Source organism: Chiloscyllium punctatum, chromosome 30, assembly GCF_047496795.1.
Source record: "Chiloscyllium punctatum isolate Juve2018m chromosome 30, sChiPun1.3, whole genome shotgun sequence".
In the NCBI taxonomy this organism is placed as follows: domain Eukaryota; kingdom Metazoa; phylum Chordata; class Chondrichthyes; order Orectolobiformes; family Hemiscylliidae; genus Chiloscyllium; species Chiloscyllium punctatum.
The window spans coordinates 30,972,758-30,991,711 of record NC_092768.1 but is presented as its reverse complement, the minus strand read 5'-3'; the positions used below and the strand labels follow the sequence as shown (position 1 = coordinate 30,991,711).

At 49.4% G+C, this 18,954-nt stretch overlaps 1 protein-coding gene across 1 annotated transcript in view; it reads left to right on the top strand.

Annotated features, from left to right (window-relative positions):
- The window catches only part of LOC140455381 (gamma-aminobutyric acid type B receptor subunit 1-like), a 303,305-nt gene that overhangs the window by 90,786 nt on the left and 193,565 nt on the right, over positions 1-18,954 (top strand). The gene's annotated exons all lie outside the window — the stretch shown is intronic.

Sequence of the window (18,954 nt, the reverse complement as noted above, 5' to 3'; positions counted from 1 at the left end):
AGTGTGATAGAGGGTAATACAGAGAGTGTGACAGAGGGTGATACAGAGAGTGTGATAGAGGGTAATACAGAGAGTGTGACAGAGGGTAACACAGAGAGTGTGATAGAGGGTGACACAGAGAGTGTTATAGAGGATGATACAGAGAGTGTGATAGAGGGTAACACAGAGAGTGTGAGAGAGGGTGATACAGAGAGTGTGATAGAGGGTGATACAGAGGGTGTGATAGAGGGTGATACAGAGAGTGAGATAGAGGGTAACACAGACAGTGTGATAGAGGGTGATACAGAGAGTGAGATAGAGGGTAACACAGAGAGTGTGACAGAGGGTAATGCAGAGAGTGAGAGAGAGGGTGATACAGAGAGTGTGATAGAGGGTGATACAGAGAGTGTGACAGAGGGTGACACAGAGAGTGTGATAGAGGGTAATACAGAGAGTGTGATAGAGGGTGATACAGAGAGTGTGATAGAGGGTGATACAGAGGGTGTGATAGAGGGTAATACAGAGGGTGTGATAGAGGGTGATACAGAGAGTGAGATAGAGGGTGATACAGAGAGTGTGATAGAGGGTGATACAGAGAGTGTGATAGAGGGTGATACAGAGAGTGTGATAGAGGGTGATACAGAGGGTGAGATAGAGGGTAATACAGAGGGTGTGATAGAGGGTAATACAGAGAGTGTGATAGAGGGTGATACAGAGAGTGTGATAGAGGGTAATACAGAGAGTGAGATAGAGGGTAACACAGAGAGTGTGATAGAGGGTGATACAGAGAGTGAGATAGAGGGTAACACAGAGAGTGTGACAGAGGGTAATGCAGAGAGTGAGAGAGAGGGTGATACAGAGAGTGTGATAGAGGGTTATACAGAGAGTGTGACAGAGGGTGATACAGAGAGTGTGATAGAGGGTGATACAGAGAGTGCGATAGAGGGTGATACTGAGAGTGAGATAGAGGGTAACACAGAGAGTGTGACAGAGGGTAATGCAGAGAGTGTGACAGAGGGTGATACAGAGAGTGTGATAGAGGGTGATACAGAGAGTGTGATAGAGGGTAACACAGACAGTGTGATAGAGGGTGATACAGAGAGTGTGATAGAGGGTAATACAGACAGTGAGATAGAGGGTGATACAGAGAGTGAGATAGAGGGTGATACAGAGAGTGTGATAGAGGGTGATACAGAGAGTGTGATAGAGGGTAACACAGAGAGTGTGATAGAGGGTAACACAGAGAGTGTGAGAGAGGGTAATACAGAGAGTGCGATAGAGGGTAACACAGAGAGTGTGATAGAGGGTAATACAGAGAGTGAGATAGAGGGTAATACAGAGGGTTTGATAGAGGGTGACACAGAGAGTGAGATAGAGGGTAATACAGAGAGTGTGATAGAGGGTAATACAGAGAGTGTGATAGAGGGTGATACAGAGAGTGTGATAGACGGTAATACAGAGAGTGTGACAGAGGGTGATACAGAGAGTGTGATAGAGGGTGATACAGAGAGTGTGATAGAGGGTAATACAGAGGGTGTGATAGAGGGTGATACAGAGAGTGTGATAGAGGGTGATACAGAGAGTGTGATAGAGGGTGATACAGAGAGTGTGATAGACGGTAACACAGAGAGTGTGATAGAGGGTAATACAGAGAGTGTGATAGAGGGTAATACAGAGGGTGTGATAGAGGGTGACACAGAGAGTGTGATAGAGCGTAACACAGAGAGTGTGATAGAGGGTCATACAGAGAGTGTGATAGAGGGAGATACAGAGAGTGTGAGAGAGGGTAATACAGAGGGTGTGAGAGAGGGTGATACAGACAGTGTGATAGAGGGTAATACAGAGAGTGTGATAGAGGGTGATACAGAGAGTGTGATAGAGGGTAACACAGAGAGTGTGACAGAGGGTGATACAGACAGTGTGATAGAGGGTAATACAGAGAGTGTGATAGAGGGTGATACAGAGAGTGTGATAGAGGGTGATACAGAGAGTGAGATAGAGGGTAATACAGAGAGTGTGATCGAGGGTGATACAGAGAGTGTGATAGAGGGTGACACAGAGAGTGAGATAGAGGGTAACACAGAGAGTGTGATAGAGGGTGATACAGAGAGTGTGATAGAGGGTGATACAGAGAGTGTGATAGAGGGTAACACAGAGAGTGTGATAGAGGGTGATACAGAGAGTGCGATAGAGGGTAATACAGAGAGTGTGATCGAGGGTGACACAGAGAGTGTGATAGAGGGTGACACAGAGAGTGTGATAGAGGGTGATACAGAGAGTGTGACAGAGGGTGATACAGAGGGTGTGATAGAGGGTAATACAGAGAGTGTGATAGAGGGTGACACAGAGAGTGAGATAGAGGGTAATACAGAGAGTGTGATAGAGGGTAACACAGAGAGTGTGATAGAGGGTGATACAGAGAGTGTGATAGAGGGTGACACAGAGAGTGTGATAGAGGGTGATACAGAGAGTGTGACAGAGGGTGATACAGAGGGTGTGATAGAGGGTAATACAGAGAGTGTGTTAGAGGGTAATACAGAGAGTGTGATAGAGGGTGATACAGAGAGTGTGATAGAGGGTAACACAGAGAGTGTGATAGAGGGTGATACAGAGAGTGAGATAGAGGGTAATACAGAGAGTGTGATAGAGGGTAATACAGAGAGTGAGATAGAAGGTAATACAGAGAGTGTGATAGAGGGTAACACAAAGAGGGCGATAGAGGGTGATACAGAGAGTGTTACAGAGGGAAATACAGAGAATGTGATAGAGGGTAATACAGAGGGTGTGATAGAGGGTGACACAGAGAGTGTGATAGAGGGTAACACAGAGAGTGTGATAGAGGGTCATACAGAGAGTGTGATAGAGGGTGATACAGAGAGTGTGATAGAGGGTAACACAAAGAGGGCGATAGAGGGTGATACAGAGAGTGTTACAGAGGGAAATACAGAGAATGTGATAGAGGGTAATACAGAGGGTGTGATAGAGGGTGATACGGAGAGTGTGATAGAGGGTAATACAGAGAGTGTGATAGAGGGTGATACAGTGAGTGAGATAGAAGGTAATACAGAGAGTGTGATAGAGGGTGATACAGAGGGTGTGATAGAGGGTAATGCAGAGTGTGATACAGGGTAACACAGAGAGTGTGATAGAGGGTAATACAGAGAGTGTGATAGAGGGTAATACAGAGAGTGTGATAGAGGGTAATACAGAGAGTGAGATAGAAGGTAATACAGAGAGTGTGATAGAGGGTAACACAAAGAGGGCGATAGAGGGTGATACAGAGAGTGTTACAGAGGGAAATACAGAGAATGTGATAGAGGGTAATACAGAGGGTGTGATAGAGGGTGACACAGAGAGTGTGATAGAGGGTAACACAGAGAGTGTGATAGAGGGTCATACAGAGAGTGTGATAGAGGGTGATACAGAGAGTGTGATAGAGGGTAACACAAAGAGGGCGATAGAGGGTGATACAGAGAGTGTTACAGAGGGAAATACAGAGAATGTGATAGAGGGTAATACAGAGAGTGTGATAGAGGGTGATACAGTGAGTGAGATAGAAGGTAATACAGAGAGTGTGATAGAGGGTAATACAGAGAGTGTGATAGAGGGTGATACAGAGAGTGTGATAGAGGGTAATACAGAGAGTGTGATAGAGGGTGATACAGAGAGTGTGATAGAGGGTAACACAAAGAGGGCGATAGAGGGTGATACAGAGAGTGTTACAGAGGGAAATACAGAGAATGTGATAGAGGATAACACAGAGAGTGTGATAGAGGGTGATACAGAGAGTGAGATAGAAGGTAATACAGAGAGTGTGATAGAGGGTAATACAGAGAGTGTGATAGAGGGTAATACAGAGAGTGAGATAGAAGGTAATACAGAGAGTGGGATAGAGGGTGATACAGAGAGTGTGATAGAGGGTAACACAAAGAGGGCGATAGAGGGTGATACAGAGAGTGTGATAGAGGGTAATACAGAGAGTGCGATAGAGGGTAATACAGAGAATGTGATAGAGGATAACACAGAGAGTGTGATAGAGGGTGATACAGAGAGTGAGATAGAAGGTAATACAGAGAGTGGGATAGAGGGTGATACAGAGAGTGTGATAGAGGGTAACACAAAGAGGGCGATAGAGGGTGATACAGAGAGTGCGATAGAGGGTAATACAGAGAGTGTGATAGAGGGTGATACAGAGAGAATGATAGAGGGTAATACAGAGAGTGTGATTGAGGGTAATACAGAGAGTGCGATAGAGGGTAATACAGAGAATGTGATAGAGGATAACACAGAGAGTGTGATAGAGGGTGATACAGAGAGTGAGATAGAAGGTAATACAGAGAGTGGGATAGAGGGTGATACAGAGAGTGTGATAGAGGGAAACACAAAGAGGGCGATAGAGGGTGATACAGAGAGTGCGATAGAGGGTAATACAGAGAGTGTGATAGAGGGTTATACAGAGAGTGAGATAGAAGGTAATACAGAGAGTGGGATAGAGGGTAATACAGAGAGTGTGACAGAGGGAAATACAGAGAATGTGATAGAGGGTAATACAGATAGTGTGATAGAGGGTAATACAGAGAGTGTGATAGAGGGTGATACAGAGAGTGTGATAGAGGGTAATACAGAGAGTGTGATAGAGGGTAACACAGAGAGTGTGATAGAGGGTAATACAAACTGTGATAAAGGGTGATAAAAAGGGTGCGACAGAGGGTAATACAGAGTGTGCGATAGAGGGTAACACAGAGAGTGTGATAGAGGGTAATACAAACTGTGATAAAGGGTGATACAAAGGGTGCGATAGAGGGTAATACAGAGGGTGTGATAGAGGGTAATACAGAGAGTGTGATTGAGGGTAATACAGAGAGTGTGACAGAGGGTGATACAGAGGGTGTGATAGAGGGAAATACAGAGAGTGTGATAGAGGGTGATACAGAGAGTGATAGAGGGTGATACAGAGAGTGCGATAGAGGGTGATACAAAGGGTGTGATAGAGGGTAATACAGAGGGTGATAGAGGGTAACACAGAGAGTGTGACAGAGGGTGATACAGAGAGTGTGATAGAGGGTAATACAGACTGTATTAAAGGGTGATACAAAGGGTGCGATAGAGAGTAATACAAAGAGTGTGACAGAGGGTGATACAGAGAGTGTGATAAAGGGTAATACAGAGGGTGTGACAGAGGGTGATACAGAGAGTGTGATAGAGGGTAATACAGACTGTGATAAAGGGTGATACAAAGGGTGCGATAGAGTGTAATACAGAGTGTGCGATAGAGGGTAACACAGAGAGTGTGATATAGGGTAATACAGAGTGTGATAGAGGGTAATACAGAGAGTGAGATAGAGGGTAATACAGGGAGTGGGATAGAGGGTAACCCAGAGAGTGCGATAGAGGGTAACACAGAGAGTGTGATAGAGGGTGATACAGAGAGTGTGATAGAGGGTAATACAGAGAGTGTGACAGAGGGTGATACAGAGGGTGTGATAGACGGTGATGCAGAGGGTGTGATAGAGGGTAATACAGAGAGTGTGATAGAGCGTAATACAGAGAGTGTGACAGAGGGTGATACAGAGGGTGTGATAGAGGGTGATACAAAGGGTGCGATAGAGGGTAATACAGAGAGTGTGATAGAGGGTGATACAGAGAGTGTGATAGAGGGTAATACAAAGAGTGTGACAGAGGCTGATACAGAGAGTGTGATAAAGGGTAATACAGAGGGTGTGACAGAGGGTGATACAGAGAGTGTGATAGAGGGTAATACAGACTGTGATAAAGGGTGATACAAAGGGTGCGATAGAGGGTAATACAGAGTGTGCGATAGAGGGTAACACAGAGAGTGTGATAGAGGGTAATACAGAGGGTGTGACAGAGGGTAATACAGACAGTGTGACAGAGGGTAACACAGAGAGTGTGATATAGGGTAACACAGAGAGTGTGATAGAGGGTGATACAGAGAGTGTGATAGAGGGTGACACAGAGAGTGTGATAGAGGGTGATACAGAGAGTGTGATAGAGGGTAATACAGAGAGTGTGATAGAGGGTCATACAGAGAGTGTGATAGAGGGTGATACAGAGAGTGTGATAGAGGGTAATACAGAGAGTGCGATAGAGGGTGATACAGAAAGTGCGATAGAGGGTAATACAGAGAGTGTGATAGAGGGTGATACAGAGAGGATGACAGAGGGTGATACAGAGAGTGAGATAGAGGGTGATAAAGAGAGTGTGACAGATAAATACAGAGAGTGTGAAAGAGGGTAACACAGAGAGTGTGACAGAGGGTGATACAGAGAGTGTGATAGAGGGTGATACAGAGAGTGTGATAGAGGGTGATACAGAGATTGCGATAGAGGGTCATACAGAGAGTGTGATAGAGGGTAACACACAGAGTGAGATAGAGGGTAATACAGAGAGTGTGATAGAGGGTAATACAGAGAGTGTGATAGAGGGTCATACAGAGAGTGAGATAGAGGGTGATACAGAGGGTGTGATAGAGGGTGATACAGAGAGTGTGATAGAGGGTGATACAGAGAGTGCGATAGAGGGTCATACAGAGAGTGAGATAGAGGGTGATACAGAGGGTGTGATAGAGGGTGATACAGAGAGTGTGATAGAGGGTGATACAGAGAGTGCGATAGAGGGTGATACAGAGAGTGTGATAGAGGGTCATACAGAGAGTGCGATAGAGGGTCATACAGAGAGTGTGATAGAGGGTAACACAGAGAGTGAGATAGAGGGTAATACAGAGAGTGTGATAGAGGGTAATACAGAGAGTGTGATAGAGGGTGATACAGAGAGTGAGATAGAGGGTAATACAGAGAGTGTGATAGAGGGTAATACAGAGAGTGTGATAGAGGGTGATACAGAGAGTGAGATAGAGGGTAATACAGAGAGTGTGATAGAGGGTCATACAGAGAGTGCGATAGAGGGTCATACAGAGAGTGTGATAGAGGGTAACACAGAGAGTGAGATAGAGGGTAATACAGAGAGTGTGATAGAGGGTAATACAGAGAGTGTGATAGAGGGTAACACAGAGAGTGTGATAGAGGGTGATACAGAGAGTGAGATAGAGGGTAATACAGAGAGTGTGATAGAGGGTAACACAGAGAGTGTGATAGAGGGTAACACAGAGAGTGTGATAGAGGGTGACACAGAGAGTGTGATAGAGGGTAATACAGAGGGTGTGATAGAGGGTCATACAGAGAGAGTGATAGAGGGTGATACAGAGAGTGTGATAGAGGGTAACACAGAGAGTGAGATAGAGCGTAATACAGAGAGTGTGATAGAGGGTGATACAGAGAGTGTGACAGAGGGTGATACAGACAGTGTGATAGAGGGTAATACAGAGAGTGTGACAGAGGGTGATACAGAGAGTGTGATAGAGGGAAATACAGAGAGTGTGACAGAGGGTGATACAGAGAGTGTGATAGAGGGTGATACAGAGAGTGTGACAGAGGGTGATACAGAGAGTGTGATAGAGGGTAATACAGAGAGTGTGATAGAGGGTAATACAGAGAGTGAGATAGAGGGTAATACAGAGAGTGTGATTGAGGGTGATACAGAGAGTGTGACAGAGGGTGATACAGAGAGTGTGATAGAGGGAAATACAGAGAGTGTGATAGAGGGTGATACAGAGAGTGTGACAGAGGGTGATACATAGAGTGTGATAGAGGGTGACACAGAGAGTGTGATAGAGGGTAATACAGAGAGTGTGACAGAGGGTGATACAGAGAGTGTGATAGAGGGTAATACAGAGAGTGTGACAGAGGGTAACACAGAGAGTGTGATAGAGGGTGACACAGAGAGTGTGAGAGAGGGTGATACAGAGAGTGTGATAGAGGGTGATACAGAGGGTGTGATAGAGGGTGATACAGAGAGTGAGATAGAGGGTAACACAGAGAGTGTGATAGAGGGTGATACAGAGAGTGAGATAGAGGGTAACACAGAGAGTGTGACAGAGGGTAATGCAGAGAGTGAGAGAGAGGGTGATACAGAGAGTGTGATAGAGGGTGATACAGAGAGTGTGACAGAGGGTGACACAGAGAGTGTGATAGAGGGTAATACAGAGAGTGTGACAGAGGGTGATACATAGAGTGTGATAGAGGGTGACACAGAGAGTGTGATAGAGGGTAATACAGAGAGTGTGACAGAGGGTGATACAGAGAGTGTGATAGAGGGTAATACAGAGAGTGTGACAGAGGGTAACACAGAGAGTGTGATAGAGGGTAACACAGAGAGTGTGAGAGAGGGTGATACAGAGAGTGTGATAGAGGGTGATACAGAGGGTGTGATAGAGGGTGATACAGAGAGTGAGATAGAGGGTAACACAGAGAGTGTGATAGAGGGTGATACAGAGAGTGAGATAGAGGGTAACACAGAGAGTGTGACAGAGGGTAATGCAGAGAGTGAGAGAGAGGGTGATACAGAGAGTGTGATAGAGGGTGATACAGAGAGTGTGACAGAGGGTGACACAGAGAGTGTGATAGAGGGTAATACAGAGAGTGTGATAGAGGGTGATACAGAGAGTGTGATAGAGGGTGATACAGAGGGTGTGATAGAGGGTAATACAGATGGTGTGATAGAGGGTGATACAGAGAGTGAGATAGAGGGTAATACAGAGAGTGTGATAGAGGGTAATACAGAGAGTGTGATAGAGGGTGATACAGAGAGTGTGATAGAGGGTGATACAGAGAGTGTGATAGAGGGTGATACAGAGGGTGTGATAGAGGGTAATACAGAGAGTGTGATAGAGGGTGATACAGAGAGTGTGATAGAGGGTAATACAGAGAGTGAGATAGAGGGTAACACAGAGAGTGTGATAGAGGGTGATACAGAGAGTGAGATAGAGGGTAACACAGAGAGTGTGACAGAGGGTAATGCAGAGAGTGAGAGAGAGGGTGATACAGAGAGTGTGATAGAGGGTGATACAGAGAGTGTGACAGAGGGTGATACAGAGAGTGTGATAGCGGGTGATACAGAGAGTGTGACAGAGGGTGATACAGAGAGTGTGATAGAGGGTGATACAGAGAGTGCGATAGAGGGTGATACTGAGAGTGAGATAGAGGGTAACACAGAGAGTGTGACAGAGGGTAATGCAGAGAGTGTGACAGAGGGTGATACAGAGAGTGTGATAGAGGGTGATACAGAGAGTGTGATAGAGGGTAACACAGACAGTGTGATAGAGGGTGATACAGAGAGTGTGATAGAGGGTAATACAGACAGTGTGATAGAGGGTGATACAGAGAGTGAGATAGAGGGTGATACAGAGAGTGTGATAGAGGGTGATACAGAGAGTGTGATAGAGGGTAATACAGAGAGTGAGATAGAGGGTAACACAGAGAGTGTGATAGAGGGTGATACAGAGAGTGAGATAGAGGGTAACACAGAGAGTGTGACAGAGGGTAATGCAGAGAGTGAGAGAGAGGGTGATACAGAGAGTGTGATAGAGGGTGATACAGAGAGTGTGACAGAGGGTGATACAGAGAGTGTGATAGCGGGTGATACAGAGAGTGTGACAGAGGGTGATACAGAGAGTGTGATAGAGGGTGATACAGAGAGTGCGATAGAGGGTGATACTGAGAGTGAGATAGAGGGTAACACAGAGAGTGTGACAGAGGGTAATGCAGAGAGTGTGACAGAGGGTGATACAGAGAGTGTGATAGAGGGTGATACAGAGAGTGTGATAGAGGGTAACACAGACAGTGTGATAGAGGGTGATACAGAGAGTGTGATAGAGGGTAATACAGACAGTGTGATAGAGGGTGATACAGAGAGTGAGATAGAGGGTGATACAGAGAGTGTGATAGAGGGTAATACAGACAGTGTGATAGAGGGTAATACAGAGAGTGAGATAGAGGGTGATACAGAGAGTGTGATAGAGGGTGATACAGAGAGTGTGATAGAGGGTAACACAGAGAGTGTGAGAGAGGGTAATACAGACAGTGTGATAGAGGGTAATACAGAGAGTGTGATAGAGGGTGATACAGAGAGTGTGATAGAGGGTGATACAGAGAGTGTGATAGAGGGTAACACAGAGAGTGTGAGAGAGGGTAATACAGAGAGTGTGATAGAGGGTGATACAGAGAGTGTGATAGAGGGTAACACAGAGAGTGTGAGAGAGGGTAATACAGAGAGTGCGATAGAGGGTGATACAGAGAGTGTGACAGAGGGTAACACAGAGAGTGAGATAGAGGGTAACACAGAGAGTGTGATAGAGGGTGATACAGAGAGTGCGATAGAGGGTGATACAGAGAGTGTGATAGAGGGTAACACAGAGAGTGTGATAGAGGGTAATACAGAGAGTGAGATAGAGGGTAATACAGAGGGTTTGATAGACGGTGACACAGAGAGTGTGATAGAGGGTAATACAGAGAGTGTGATAGAGGGTGATACAGAGAGTGTGACAGAGGGTGATACAGAGAGTGTGATAGAGGGTGATACAGAGGGTGTGATAGAGGGTGATACAGAGAGTGTGATAGAGGGTGATACAGAGAGTGTGATAGAGGGTAACACAGAGAGTGTGATAGAGGGTAATACAGAGAGTGTGATAGAGGGTAATACAGAGGGTGTGATAGAGGGTGACACAGAGAGTGTGATAGAGGGTGACACAGAGAGTGTGATAGAGGGTCATACAGAGAGTGTGATAGAGGGAGATACAGAGAGTGTGAGAGAGGGTAATACAGAGGGTGTGAGAGAGGGTGATACAGACAGTGTGATAGAGGGTAATACAGAGAGTGTGATAGAGGGTGATACAGAGAGTGTGATAGAGGGTAACACAGAGAGTGTGACAGAGGGTGATACAGACAGTGTGATAGAGGGTAATACAGAGAGTGTGATAGAGGGTGATACAGAGAGTGTGATAGAGGGTGATACAGAGAGTGAGATAGAGGGTAATACAGAGAGTGTGATCGAGGGTGATACAGAGAGTGAGATAGAGGGTAACACAGAGAGTGTGATAGAGGGTGATACAGAGAGTGTGATAGAGGGTGATACAGAGAGTGAGATAGAGGGTAATACAGAGAGTGTGATCGAGGGTGATACAGAGAGTGTGATAGAGGGTAACACAGAGAGTGTGATAGAGGGTGACACAGAGAATGTGATAGAGGGTAACACAGAGAGTGTGATAGAGGGAGATACAGAGAGTGTGATAGAGGGTAACACAGAGAGTGAGATAGAGGGTGATACAGAGAGTGTGATAGAGGGTGATACAGAGAGTGTGATAGAGGGTAACACAGAGAGTGTGATAGAGGGTAATACAGAGAGTGTGATAGAGGGTGATACAGAGAGTGAGATAGAGGGTGATACAGAGAGTGTGATCGAGGGTGATACAGAGAGTGTGATAGAGGGTAACACAGAGAGTGTGATAGAGGGTGATACAGAGAGTGTGATAGAGGGTAACACAGAGAGTGAGATAGAGGGTAACGCAGAGAGTGTGATAGAGGGTGATACAGAGAGTGTGATAGAGGGTGATACAGAGAGTGTGATAGAGGGTAACACAGAGAGTGTGATAGAGGGTGATACAGAGAGTGCGATAGAGGGTAATACAGAGAGTGTGATCGAGGGTGATACAGAGGGTGTGACAGAGGGTGATACAGAGAGTGTGATAGAGGGTGATACAGAGAGTGTGATAGAGGGTGACACAGAGAGTGTGATAGAGGGTGATACAGAGAGTGTGACAGAGGGTGATACAGAGGGTGTGATAGAGGGTAATACAGAGAGTGTGATAGAGGGTGACACAGAGAGTGAGATAGAGGGTAATACAGAGAGTGTGATAGAGGGTAACACAGAGAGTGTGATAGAGGGTGATACAGAGAGTGTGATAGAGGGTGATACAGAGAGTGTGATAGAGGGTAATACAGAGAGTGTGATAGAGGGTGATACAGAGAGTGTGATAGAGGGTAATACAGAGAGTGTGATAGAGGGTAACACAGAGAGTGTGATAGAGGGTGATACAGAGAGTGTGACAGAGGGTGATACAGAGAGTGAGATAGAGGGTAATACAGAGAGTGTGATCGAGGGTAATACAGAGAGTGTGATAGAGGGTGACACAGAGAGTGTGATAGAGGGTGATACAGAGAGTGTGACAGAGGGTGATACAGAGGGTGTGATAGAGGGTAATACAGAGAGTGTGATAGAGGGTAATACAGAGAGTGTGACAGAGGGTGATACAGAGAGTGAGATAGAGGGTAATACAGAGAGTGTGATAGAGGGTGATACAGAGAGTGTGACAGAGGGTGATACAGAGAGTGAGATAGAGGGTAATACAGAGAGTGTGATAGAGGGTAACACAGAGAGTGTGATAGAGGGTGATACAGAGAGTGTGATAGAGGGTAACACAGAGAGTGTGATAGAGGGTGATACAGAGAGTGTGACAGAGGGTGATACAGAGAGTGAGATAGAGGGTAATACAGAGAGTGTGATAGAGGGTAATACGGAGAGTGAGATAGAGGGTAACACAGAGGGTGTGACAGAGGGTGATAGAGAGAGTGTGATAGAGGGAAACGGGGACAGTGTGATGAGGCATATGGAGTGAGTGTGACAGAGGGAGATGGAGGGAGAGTGACGGGGAGATGGAGGGAGTGTGACAGAGGGAGATGGAGTGAGTGTGACAGAGGGCGATGGATTGAGTGTGACAGACGGAGATGGAGTGAGTGTGACAGAGGGAGAGGGAGTGAGTGTGACAGAGGGAGATGGAGTGAGTGTGACAGAGGGAGAGGGAGGGAGTGTGACGGGGGAGATGGAGGGAGTGCGACAGAGGGAGATGGAGGGAGTGTGACAGAGGTAGATGGAGGGAGTGTGACAGAGGGAGATGGGGAGATTGTGACAGAGGGAGATGGAGGGAGTGTGACAGGGGGAGATGAAGGGAGTGTGACAGAGGGAGATAGAGGGAGTGTGACAGGGGGAGATGGAGGGAATGTGACAGAGGGAGATGGAGGGAGTGTTACAGGGGGAGATGGGGAGAGTGTGACAGAGGGAGATGGAGGGAGTGTGACAGAGGGAGATGGAGGGAATGTGACAGGGGGAGATTGAGGGAGTGTTACAGGGGGAGATGGGGAGAGTGTGACAGGGGGAGATGGAGGGTGTGTGACAGAGGGAGATGGAGGGAGTGTGACAGAGGGAGATGAAGGGAGTGTGACAGAGGGAGATGGAGGGAGTGTGACAGAGAGAGATGAAGGGAGTGTGACAGAGGGAGATGGAGGGAGTGTGATAGAGGGAGATGAAGGGAGTGTGACAGAGGGAGATGGAGGGAGTGTGACAGGGGGAGATGGAGGGAGAGTGACAGGGGAAGAAGAAGGGAGTGTGACAGGGAGAGATGGAGGGAGTGTGACAGAGGGAGATGGAGGGAGTGTGACAGAGAGAGATGGAGGGAGTGTGACAGGGAGAGATGGAGGGAGTGTGACAGAGGGAGATGGAGGGACTGTGACAGGTGGAGACGGAGGGAGTGTGACAGAGGGAGATGGAGGGAGTGTGACAGAGAGAGATGGAGGGAGTGTGACAGAGAGAGATGGAGGGAATGTGACAGAGGGAGATGGAGGGAGTGTGACAGAGAGAGATGGAGGGAATGTGACATAGGGAGATGGAGGGAGTGTGACAGAGAGAGATGGAGGGAGTGTGACAGAGGGAGATGGAGGGAGTGTGACAGAGAGAGATGGAGGGAGTGTGACAGAGGGAGATGGAGGGAGTGTGAGAAAGAGAGATGGAGGGAGTGTGACAGATGGAGATAGAGGGAGTGTGAAGGGGAGATGGAGGGAGTGTGACAGAGGGAGATGGAGGGAATGTGACAGAGGGAGATGGAGGGAGTGTGACAGGGAGAGATGGAGGGAGTGTGACAGGGAGAGATGGAGGGAATGTGACAGAGGGAGATGGAGGGAGTGTGACAGAGAGAGATGGAGGGAATGTGACAGAGGGAGATGGAGGGAGTGTGACAGGGAGAGATGGAGGGAGTGTGACAGAGGGAGATGGTGGTAGTGTGACAGAGAGAGATGGAGAGAGTGCGACAGAGAGAGATGGAGGGAGTGTGACAGGGAGAGATGGAGGGAGTGTGACAGAGGGAGATGGAGGGACTGTGACAGAGAGAGATGGAGGGAGTGTGACAGGGAGAGATGGAGGGAGTGTGACAGAGGGAGATGGAGGGACTGTGACAGGGGGAGATGGAGGGAGTGTGACAGAGGGAGATGGAGGGAGTGTGACAGAGGGAGATGGAGGGAATGTGACAGAGGGAGATGGAGGGAGTGTGACAGAGGGAGATGGAGGGAATGTGACAGAGGGAGATGGAGGGAGTGTGACAGAGGGAGATGGAGGGAGTGTGACAGAGGGAGATGGAGGGAATGTGACAGAGGGAGATGGAGGGAGTGTGACAGGGAGAGATGGAGGGAGTGTGACAGAGGGAGATGGAGGGTGTGTGACAGAGGGAGATGGAGGGAATGTGACAGAGGGAGATGGAGGGAGTGTGACAGAGGGAGATGGAGGGAGTGTGACAGAGGGAGATGGAGGGAATGTGACAGAGGGAGATGGAGGGAGTGTGACAGAGAGAGATGGAGGGAATGTGACAGAGGGAGATGGAGGGAGTGTGACAGGGAGAGATGGAGGGAGTGTGACAGAGGGAGATGGTGGTAGTGTGACAGAGAGAGATGGAGAGAGTGCGACAGAGAGAGATGGAGGGAGTGTGACAGGGAGAGATGGAGGGAGTGTGACAGAGGGAGATGGAGGGACTGTGACAGAGAGAGATGGAGGGAGTGTGACAGGGAGAGATGGAGGGAGTGTGACAGAGGGAGATGGAGGGACTGTGACAGGGGGAGATGGAGGGATTGTGACAGTGGCAGATGGAGGGAATGTGACAGAGGGAGATGGAGGGAGTGTGACAGAGGGAGATGGACGGAATGTGACGGAGGGAAATGGAGGGAGTGTGACAGAGGGAGATGGAGGGAGTGTGACAGAGGGAGATGGAGGGAATGTGACAGAGGGAGATGGAGGGAGTGTGACAGAGGGAGATGGAGGGAGTGTGACAGAGGGAGATGGAGGGAGTGTGACAGGGAGAGATGGAGGGAGTGTGAAGGGGAGATGGAGGGAATGTGACAGAGGGAGATGGAGGGAATGTGACAGAGGGAGATGGAGGGAGTGTGACAGTGAGAGATGGAGGGAGTGTGACAGTGAGAGATGGAGGGAGTGTGAAGGGGAGATGGAGGAAGTGTGACAGAGGGAGATGGAGGGAGTGTGACAGAGAGAGATGGAGGGAATGTGACAGAGGGAGATGGAGGGAGTGTGACAGAGAGAGATGAAGGGAATGTGACAGAGGGAGATGGAGGGAGTGTGACAGAGAGAGATGGAGGGAGTGTGACAGAGAGAGATGGAGGGAGTGTGACAGTGAGAGATGGAGGGTGTGTGCCAGAGGGAGATGGAGGGAGTGTGACAGAGAGAGATGGAGGGAGTGTGACAGAGGGAGATGGAGGGAGTGTGAAGGGGAGATGGAGGGTGTGTGACAGAGGGAGATGGAGGGAATGTGACAGAGGGAGATGGAGGGAGTGTGAAGGGGAGATGGAGGGAGTGTGACAGAGGGAGATGGAGGGAATGTGACCGAGGGAGATGGAGGGGGTGTGACAGGGAGAGATAGAGGGAGATGGAGGGAGTGTGACAGAGAGAGATGGAGGGAGTGTGACAGAGAGAGATGGAGGGAGTGTGACAGTGAGAGATGGAGGGTGTGTGCCAGAGGGAGATGGAGGGAGTGTTACAGAAAGAGATGGAGGGAGTGTGACAGAGGGAGATGGAGGGAGTGTGAAGGGGAGATGGAGGGTGTGTGACAGAGGGAGATGGAGGGAATGTGACAGAGAGAGATGGAGGGAATGTGACAGCGGGAGATGGAGGGAGTGTGACAGAGGGAGATGGAGGGAATGTTACCGAGGGAGATGGAGGGAGTGTGACAGGGAGAGATGGAGGGAGTGTGACAGTGGGAGATGGAGGGAGTGTGACAGGGGGAGATGGAGGGAGTGTGACAGGAGGAGATGGAGGGAATGTGACAGAGGGAGATGGAGGGAGTGTGACAGAGAGAGTTGGAGGATGTGTGACAGAGGGAGATGGAGGGAGTGTGACAGAGAGAGATGGAGGGTGTGTGAAGGGGAGATGGAGGGAGTGTGACAGAGAGAGATGGAGGGAATGTTACAGAGGGAGATGGAGGGAGTGTGAAGGGGAGATGGAGGGAGTGTGACAGAGATGGAGGGAATGTGACAGAGAGAGATGGAGGGAATGTGACAGAGGGAGATGGAGGGAGTGTGACAGAGAGAGATAGAGGGAGTGTGACAGAGGGAGATGGAGGGAGTGTGACAGGGAGAGATGGAGGGAGTGGAACAGAGAGAGATGGAGGGAGTGTGACAGAGGGAGATGGAGGGAGTGTGAAGGGGAGATGGAGGGAGTGTGACAGAGGGAGATGGAGGGAGTGTGACAGAGGGAGATGGAGGGAGTGTGACAGGGGGAGATCGAGGGAGTGTGACAGAGGGAGATGGAGGGAGTGTGACAGAGGGAGATGGAGGGAATGTGACAGAGGGAGATGGAGGGAGTGTGACAGAGGGAGATGAAGGGAGTGTGACAGAGGGAGATGGAGGGAGTGTGACAGAGTGAGATGGCGGGAGTGTGACAGGGGGAGATGAAGGGAGTGTGACAGAGGGAGATGGAGGGAGTGTGACAGAGGGAGATGGAGGGAGTGTGACAGGGGGAGATGAAGGGAGTGTGACAGGGGGAGATGAAGGGAGTGTGACAGAGGGAGATGGAGGGAGTGTGACAGAGGGAGATGGAGGGAGTGTGACAGGGGGAGATGAAGGGAGTGTGACAGAGGGAGATAGAGGGAGTGTGACAGGGGGAGATGAAGGGAGTGTGACAGAGGGAGATGGAGGGAGTGTGACAGAGGGAGATGGAGGGAGTGTGACAGGGGGAGCTGGAGGGAGTGTGACAGGGGAAGAAGAAGGGAGTGTGACAGAGGGAAATGGAGGGAATGTGACAGAGGGAGATTTGAGAGAGTGTGCAGGGGAGATGGAGGGAGTGTGACAGAGGGAGATGGAGGGAGTGTGAAGGGGAGATGGAGGGAGTGTGACAGAGAGAGATGGAGGGAGTGTGAAGGGGAGATGGAGGGAGTGTGACAGAGAGAGTTGGAGGGAGTGTGAAGGGGAGATGGAGGGAGTGTGACAGAGAGAGATGGAGGGAGTGTGACAGGGGGAGATGAAGGGAGTGTGACAGAGGGAGATGGAGGGAGTGTGACAGAGAGAGATGGAGGGAATGTGACAGAGAGAGATGGAGGGAGTGTGACAGGGGGAGATGGAGGGAGTGTGACAGAGGGAGATGGAGGTAGTGTGACAGAGAGAGATGGAGGGAGTGTGACAGAGAGAGATGGAGGGAATGTGACAGAGGGAGATGGAGGGAGTGTGACAGAGGGAGATGGAGGTAGTGTGACAGAGAGAGATGGAGGGAGTGTGAAGGGGAGATGGAGGGAGTGTGAAGGGGAGATGGAGGGAGGTTGACAGAGGGAGATGGAGGGAGTGTGACAGGGAGAGATGGAGGGAGTGTGACAGAGGGAGATGGAGGGAGTGTGACAGAGGGAGATGGAGGGAATGTGACAGAGAGAAATGGAGGGAGTGCGACAGAGGGAGATGGAGGGAGTGTGACAGAGGGAGATGGAGGGAATGTGACAGAGAGAGATGGAGGGAGTGTGACAGAGGGAGATGGAGGGAGTGTGACAGAGGGAGATGGAGGGAATGTGACAGAGAGAGATGGAGGGAGTGTGACAGAGAGAGATGGAGGGAGTGTGACAGAGAGAGATGGAAGGAGTGTGACAGAGGGAGATGGAGGGAGTGTGACAGAGGGAGATGGAGGGAATGTGACAGAGGGAGATGAAGGGAGTGTGATTGGGGAGATGGAGGGAGTGTGACAGAGGGAGATGGAGGGAATGTGACAGGGAGAGATGGAGGGAATGTGACAGAGGGAGATGGAGGGAATGTGACACAGAGAGATGGAGGGAGTGTGATTGGGGAGATGGAGGGAGTGTGACTGGGGAGATGGAGGGAGTGTGACAGAGGGAGATGGAGGGAGTGTGTTTGCGGAGATGTAGGGAGTGTGACTGGGGAGATGGAGGGAATGTGACAGGGAGAGATGGAGGGAGTGTGACAGAGGGAGATGGAGGGAGTGTAACTGGGAGATGGAGGGAGTGTGACAGAGGGAGATGGAGGGGATGTGACAGAGGGAGATGGAGGGAGTGTGACAGAGAGAGATGGAGGGAGTGTGACAGAGGGAGATGGAGGGAGTGTGACAGAGAGAGATGGAGGGAGTGTGACTGAGGGAGATGGAGGGGATGTGACAGGGGGAGATGGAGGGAATGTGACAGGAAGAGATGGAGGGAGTGTGACAGGGAGAGATGGAGGGATTGTGACAGGGGGAGATGGAGGGAATGTGACAGGGGGAGATGGAGGGAGTGTGACAGGGAGAGATGGAGGGAATGTGACAGAGGGAGATGGAGGGGATATGACAGAGGGAGATGGAGGGAGTGCGACAGAGGGAGATGGAGGGAATGTGACAGGGTGAGATGGAGGGAATGTGACAGGAAGAGATGGAGGGAGTGTGACAGGGAGAGATGGAGGGAGTGTGACAGAGGGAGATGGAGGGCATGTGACAGGGGGAGATGGAGGGAGTGTGACAGGGAGAGATGGAGGGAATGTGACAGAGGGAGATAGAGGGAATGTGACAGAGAGAGATGGTGTGAGTGTGACAGAGGGACATGGAGGGAGTGTGACAGGGAGAGATGGAGGGAGTGTGACTGAGGGAGATGGAGGGAGTGTGACAGAGGGAGATGGAGGGAATGTGACAGAGAGAGATGGAGGGAGTGTGACAGAGAGAGATGGAGGGAGTGTGACAGAGAGAGATGGAGGGAATGTGACAGAGAGAGATGGAAGGAGTGTGACAGAGGGAGATGGAGGGAGTGTGACAGAGGGAGATGGAGGG